Below are 6,000 nucleotides of genomic sequence, written 5' to 3'. Positions count from 1 at the left end.
GGTTTAAATTAGTGTAGGCGGCACCGAGAGCGGTGCCTCTTGCGGACAATTATAAAGGACTGGAAGTGGGGGGCGGGCAGGGGGCGGGGCTAAGAGATGGGCAGTAAAAAGCCTATACTGAGGCACTCACACTAGCCTAACTAGTGTGAGTGCCTCAGTGACAGGGGTGTGCTTGCAGCCCATATCAAAGCACGCCCCTGTCACTGAGGCAGATATGATTGGGCACCAGAATCACAGCTCCCCCCTGGGGTCCAGCTCACCATCCACCCTTAGAGAGGCTCCTGCACCAGAACACCTGTCTGCTCACCTCTTATTGATTGCCGGGTCCCGCTCTCACTGCCACCGGGATTGCTCCAGGTAAGGGCCAGCGTCAGCACGACATACGCCATCATCCTCCGCCCCTCCACATGTCCGTGTCCGCGCCGCTGTAGAGAGCCGCTGTACAGATCCGCATGTGCTACAGACCATAGACTGCCCTGCGCTCTGTGTTTCAGATAGCAGGGCAGCACATGGACCGTACACAGCAGTGCTCAGCACAGAGATGTGCGCACTGTGCCAGGGTATGGGGGGGGGGGGCAGGGCAGGGCAGGCAGGCAGGCAATCGATTACACCATATGTGCCAGAGGAAAAGGGGAGAGGTGGGGGGGGGGATCATTACTGGATATATGCTGGGGCATAAGGTGGGGGGTTGATTAATAGATATGTGCTGGGGCATAAAGGGGGGGGGTGATTACTAAATATGTGCTGGTGCATAAAGGGGTAGTGATTACTAAATATGTGCTGGGGCATAAGAGGGCGGTGATTACTAAATATGTGCTGGGGTATAAGGGGAGGGGGGGTGATTACTGTGTGTGTGTTGGGGTATAAGAGGAGGGGGGTAATTACTGTGTGTTGGGGTATAAGAGGAGGGGGGGTAATTACTGTGTGTGTGCCGGGGTATAAGGAGAGGGGGACAATTACTACCATTGTCTTTATCAACCAGCCTGCAGCTGTAATCCCACTTCCAGGCAGAACCTCCACTGCTCTCCTTAACCGGCCCTGGCTGCAGCTGCTTCCCAGACTTCGCTGGCATTGACGGCGGCATCGGACGGGGAATTAGCTCCGACAGCTAATTCCCAGTCCGATGCCGCGACTTTAGCAGGCATTTGCAGCTGGCATGGGCGGCAGTACAGTGACCATAGCGGCGGTGGTAGCGGACATGCCTCACCAGCCACTGACCTCACCGCACGCCACTGGTGGATACTAATTACCCAGGCCTGGGCCTGGTGGAGGGGTCCATCGAGACAGAGAGGCTGCTATTGCTGCTGAGCCTTTGCCTGTTGCTATGCAGGTGTGTGTGTGTGTGTGTGTGTGTGGGGGGGGTGATCACACTGATCAGGACCCCCTTGAATTGCCCCAGGCTGAGAGGCTCAAGGTGCCCCCCTGTGTGGCTTTACAAAGACTTTATATATATATATATATATATATATATATATATTTATTTATTTAAGAGATGTGCGGCAGGCACTTTTTGTGTTTTGATTCTGGTTCCATGCTCATGTTTTGGATCGGGATTGGTTTTGCCAAAACCACCCTTTCGTGTTTTGCTTTTGGATCTGGATGATTTTTGGAAAAACATAAAAACAGCTAAAATCACATAATTTGGATATAATTGTGATCCCACGGTATTATTAACCTCAATAACATTCATTTCCAGTCTATTCTGAACACCTCACACCTCACAATATTGTTTTTAGGCCAAAAGGTTGCACCGAGGTGGCTGGATGACTAAGCTAAGCGACACAAGTGTGCCGCACAAACACCTGGCCCATCTAGGAGTTGCACTGCAGTGGCAGACAGAATGGCAGATTTCAAAAATAGGCCCCAAACAGCACATGATGCAAAGAAGAATAAGAGGTGCAATTAGGTAGCTGTATGGCTAAGCTAAGCGACACAAGTGTGCGGCACAAACACCTGGCCCATCTAGGAGTGGCACTGCAATGGCAAACAGGATGGCACTTAAAAAAACTAGGCCCCAAATAGCACATCATGCAAAGAAGAAAAAGAGGTGCAATGAGGTTGCTGTATGACTAAGCTAAGCGACACAAGTGTGCGGCACAAACAACATGGGACATGCTGGAATTTGCCCAGATGTAATACACACACAATATTGGTGGCACAGGAGAGAGTACCCCTAAACCACACACACACGGCAAAGCCTGTAAAATTAATTTGGATAATAATAATATTTTTATTTGGAGCTATTATAATAATATGCAGCACAGGCGAGTGTACCCCTACACCACACAGGGCAAACCCTGTAAAAATGATTTGGATAATAATATAAGTAATGTATATAAGCCTTTTATTTGGAATAAATAATATACAGCGTAGGACACCACCACTGGACTGATGCAGCACAAGACAGCACCACTGGACTGGACTTATACGGCAGTATCCCTGGACTTATACGGCAGTACCCCTGGAGTCAGAGGTCCATTACATTTACCATAAATTCAAATTGAATTGATCCTTCGAATGACTAAATAAAACTCCCAGTGGGGTATTTGCCAATTTAAGATCAAACTTACCATTAGCAGCTCATATGCCGACAATAAGTAATATACATTTTATTAAAATATTGGTAAAAGAAAATAACACCATTTATTAAAAAAATGTATAGCTGAGGCAGATGAACGTTATGCACGCCATACATTAGCACCGCGATTCCTAATTCCCTGATCCACCACTCAAAAATGCAGATCGGCGGCCATTGATCATCAGCGATCAGTTTGGGAATCAGGGAAATTGTGCATGTCAAAATTTCCAATTTGCTGATCCCAATAATTATTTATTGGAATCCGCAAATCAGGGAAATCCTCCTATTTCCACTATACCAACATCGGCAGAATGGAGACATTTGGGCAATACATCACAGATGTATGGATCCCATTACCCAGTTCAGTTACCATCTTACAGAGTTTCAGTTCCCAACTAGCCAGCTCATGCAGCTGCAGTGAAACGGAAAGTTCTGTTAAATATAAAGCATTTTAATATATATATATTTTATTTGAATTTATTTAAAAACCTGTTTTTAAACATTTTTGTCTTGAAACAAATACTTTTTCAAATAATACATTTTTTTTTAACCATTTGATTCTGTTATTGCCATCTAAGGGTGGCAATAACAGGTGAAGCAGTCATAACATAAGAAAATTTAGTTTGTACTTAGGTTTTACCCTCACCAAAATATAGACCATATATTATATTATTCAACAAAATACAGCTAGATGATCTTGAGAAAAAAAATTAAATGACAAAATATATAATATAATAATTCTGGAATAAAACATACAAATTGAAAATAAATCCCCAAAGAATTATAAAATAAGAAGATAAGCGAGAGGGAATGGTGGTACATAATAGGGAAAATCCAACTGATTGCTCTTAATTCAAATAAAAATATCTTAAGCAATGCCCATTACGATTATTTGTCAGGTTCATCTCTTGTATCACTCAAAATACACAAAGTTTAGTGAGTCCCCCTGCTACTTTTTGTCTTAACCGCATTATCTCCCATCATTTGGTTGTACTTATTTTAGGAAAACAATTTAAGTGCAGTCACTATACACGATACAGGTAGGTATGTATCCATCATGCAATACCATCAGGGAGGTGTCTGATTGGCTCCAAATTTATTCTGCCGTGTGAAAACGACCCCAAACATACAGCCAATGTCATTAAGAACTATCTTCAACGTAAAGAAGAATAAGGAGTCCTAGAAATGATTATTTGGCCCCCACAGAGCCCTGATCTCAACATCATCACGTCTGTCTGGGATTACATGAAGAGACAGAAGCATTTGAACAAGCCTACAGCCACAGAAGATCTGTGGATAGTTCTTCAAGAAGTTTGAAACAACCTCCCTGCAGAGTTTCTTCAAAAACTGTGTGCAAGTGTACCTAGAAGAATTGATGCTGTTTTGAAGGCAAAGGGCGGTCACACCAAATATTGATTTGATTTAGATTTCTCTTCTGTTTATTCACTTTGCATGTTGTCAATTGATAAAAAATAAATTATTACCATTTCTATTTTTGAAAGCATTTTTACCGCACTTGCCTAAAACTTTTGCACAGTACTGTATATATCCCCAATTTATGGCCAATAGGACAAACTGAGGGCACTCGCCATTAGCAATAAAAGTTCTAAGTAGATTTATTAAACCATCACCATCCATGCATATAAACAATGTTTCGGCCCCGAAGGGTCTTTGTCAAGACAAACAAGAGAGAGCAACAGCACGGCATGGAGATAGGAAGCATACTGACCATGCCTCCCAGGATCCCTTAAATAACCCTCCATAAATGAGATGATTGTTTAATTGACAGGAAGTACTTCCAAGCAGTGTATATAATGGTGCTATATGTATCCAAGTGCTTATTTTTGAGGAACCACTTCAGCTCGAACTCACTATTCAGTACTCCTGGGATTAAAGTTTTATATTTATAAATCAGGTTCATCTTACTTTGGTACTATCCTTTTGTCTTTTGTTGCCTTTAACTTCTTTAATACCATAAAACGATGATAATCCCAAAATGGAGCAACCATGGGCAGAACAGCTACACCCACCGTGAGTAGGGTACACCCTCCATCCTTAGAGGCTGCATGCTATATTGAAAGATACCTTTACGTGTTTTACACCTTCTATCTCCTTAGTGAGTGTGATATGCTAAAACCTTCTATTTGTGATATTCTATGCATGGGTTATCTGTCCTATTACATATTGGTGGAAAAAGAAATATGTGCTTTATACCACGTTAAGAAGTGTGAGTCTGGGGACACCTATATGTCCAGCCCATTCCCCTTTACTCTGTACACAAGGGTGGTGTTGAACATTTGAGTACATAAAAAAAAAAACTGTTCTACACATGTATTCATTTTGTTTGTTTTTTATGATGTCACTCACGGATTGGAGAATATAAAGGGGAGGATTAATCTATCCATCAATACATCCATCCTGACTTCCAACACAAGAGACATAATACCATTTGTTTGCATTTATTTGTTTTAGAGAGCGGCAGAGCGCCGAATATATGAGTCCCACAAATTGTATTTGGTATGTTTAATTTGTAATGTGGTGAAGTTACTTAAAAATCATGACAGGAGGAAAGTCATCTTAGAGCTCTCATCTGAACATCAGCAGCCCCATCAATATTTCGGGCTTGATTCAGAGGTGGACACAATGCTGTTGTTTGTGCAGTTGACCAATTTTTGGTTACTGCACAGCCGCGAAAAGTCCAGGAGACCAGAACGGCGCATGCATATCACCGAGTATACGCAAAGATTGCTGTTGCATATGAAGTAGCTTGCAGAAAAGTTGGCAGAGCACAACCATGGGCGTTCCTGGGTGGTGGCCTGAAGTGTTTGCAAATAAACGTAATCATGGGTTTGTTATCGGAGTGTCATGGGAGTGCCAGTGAATGTGGATGCGTCCCAAATGCAGATCCATGTTTAGAGGAATTTAAGAAAACAGCCCATAGGAAGTTGAAAGTGCCGATGATGTGCGTGATAGTGGAGTGTTCAGAACCACTGATGCAGCTGCACTATCCCTGGACACTGAAAGTGAGTGTCTCAGCTCTTGTACTCACTGGTGCACATGGGGAAGGCAGAAAATAGTATTTGCATATTATCTCAGCCGCAAATCCACCCCCCAAAATAAATAAAAAGAAATCACAATAGCGATTGCAGATCCATCTCTGAATCAGGCCCTCAGTCTCCTTAATCATGAGGCACCGGCTCCCAGGGATTGCCATTGATGTGTTGCATATTACTAGATGACTGCTGCTCTCTGCAGCTCACATATCACAGACTTCGTGCTGACGGAATACACTGTTTTATGGCACCAGTAATATGTTGTCATTTTGCAGCATGATTTATTGCTGTGAGATCTAATAATATTTTCAGCTCCTTCCTCGCACTCTCCATCAGTCCACTGTCTGCTGTCACCATATAATAGCTGCC

Source organism: Pseudophryne corroboree, chromosome 6 (genome assembly GCF_028390025.1).
Source record: "Pseudophryne corroboree isolate aPseCor3 chromosome 6, aPseCor3.hap2, whole genome shotgun sequence".
Classification (NCBI taxonomy): Eukaryota; Metazoa; Chordata; class Amphibia; order Anura; family Myobatrachidae; genus Pseudophryne; species Pseudophryne corroboree.
The sequence above is the reverse complement of the archived record's forward strand: the minus strand, read 5'-3'. Positions refer to the sequence as shown.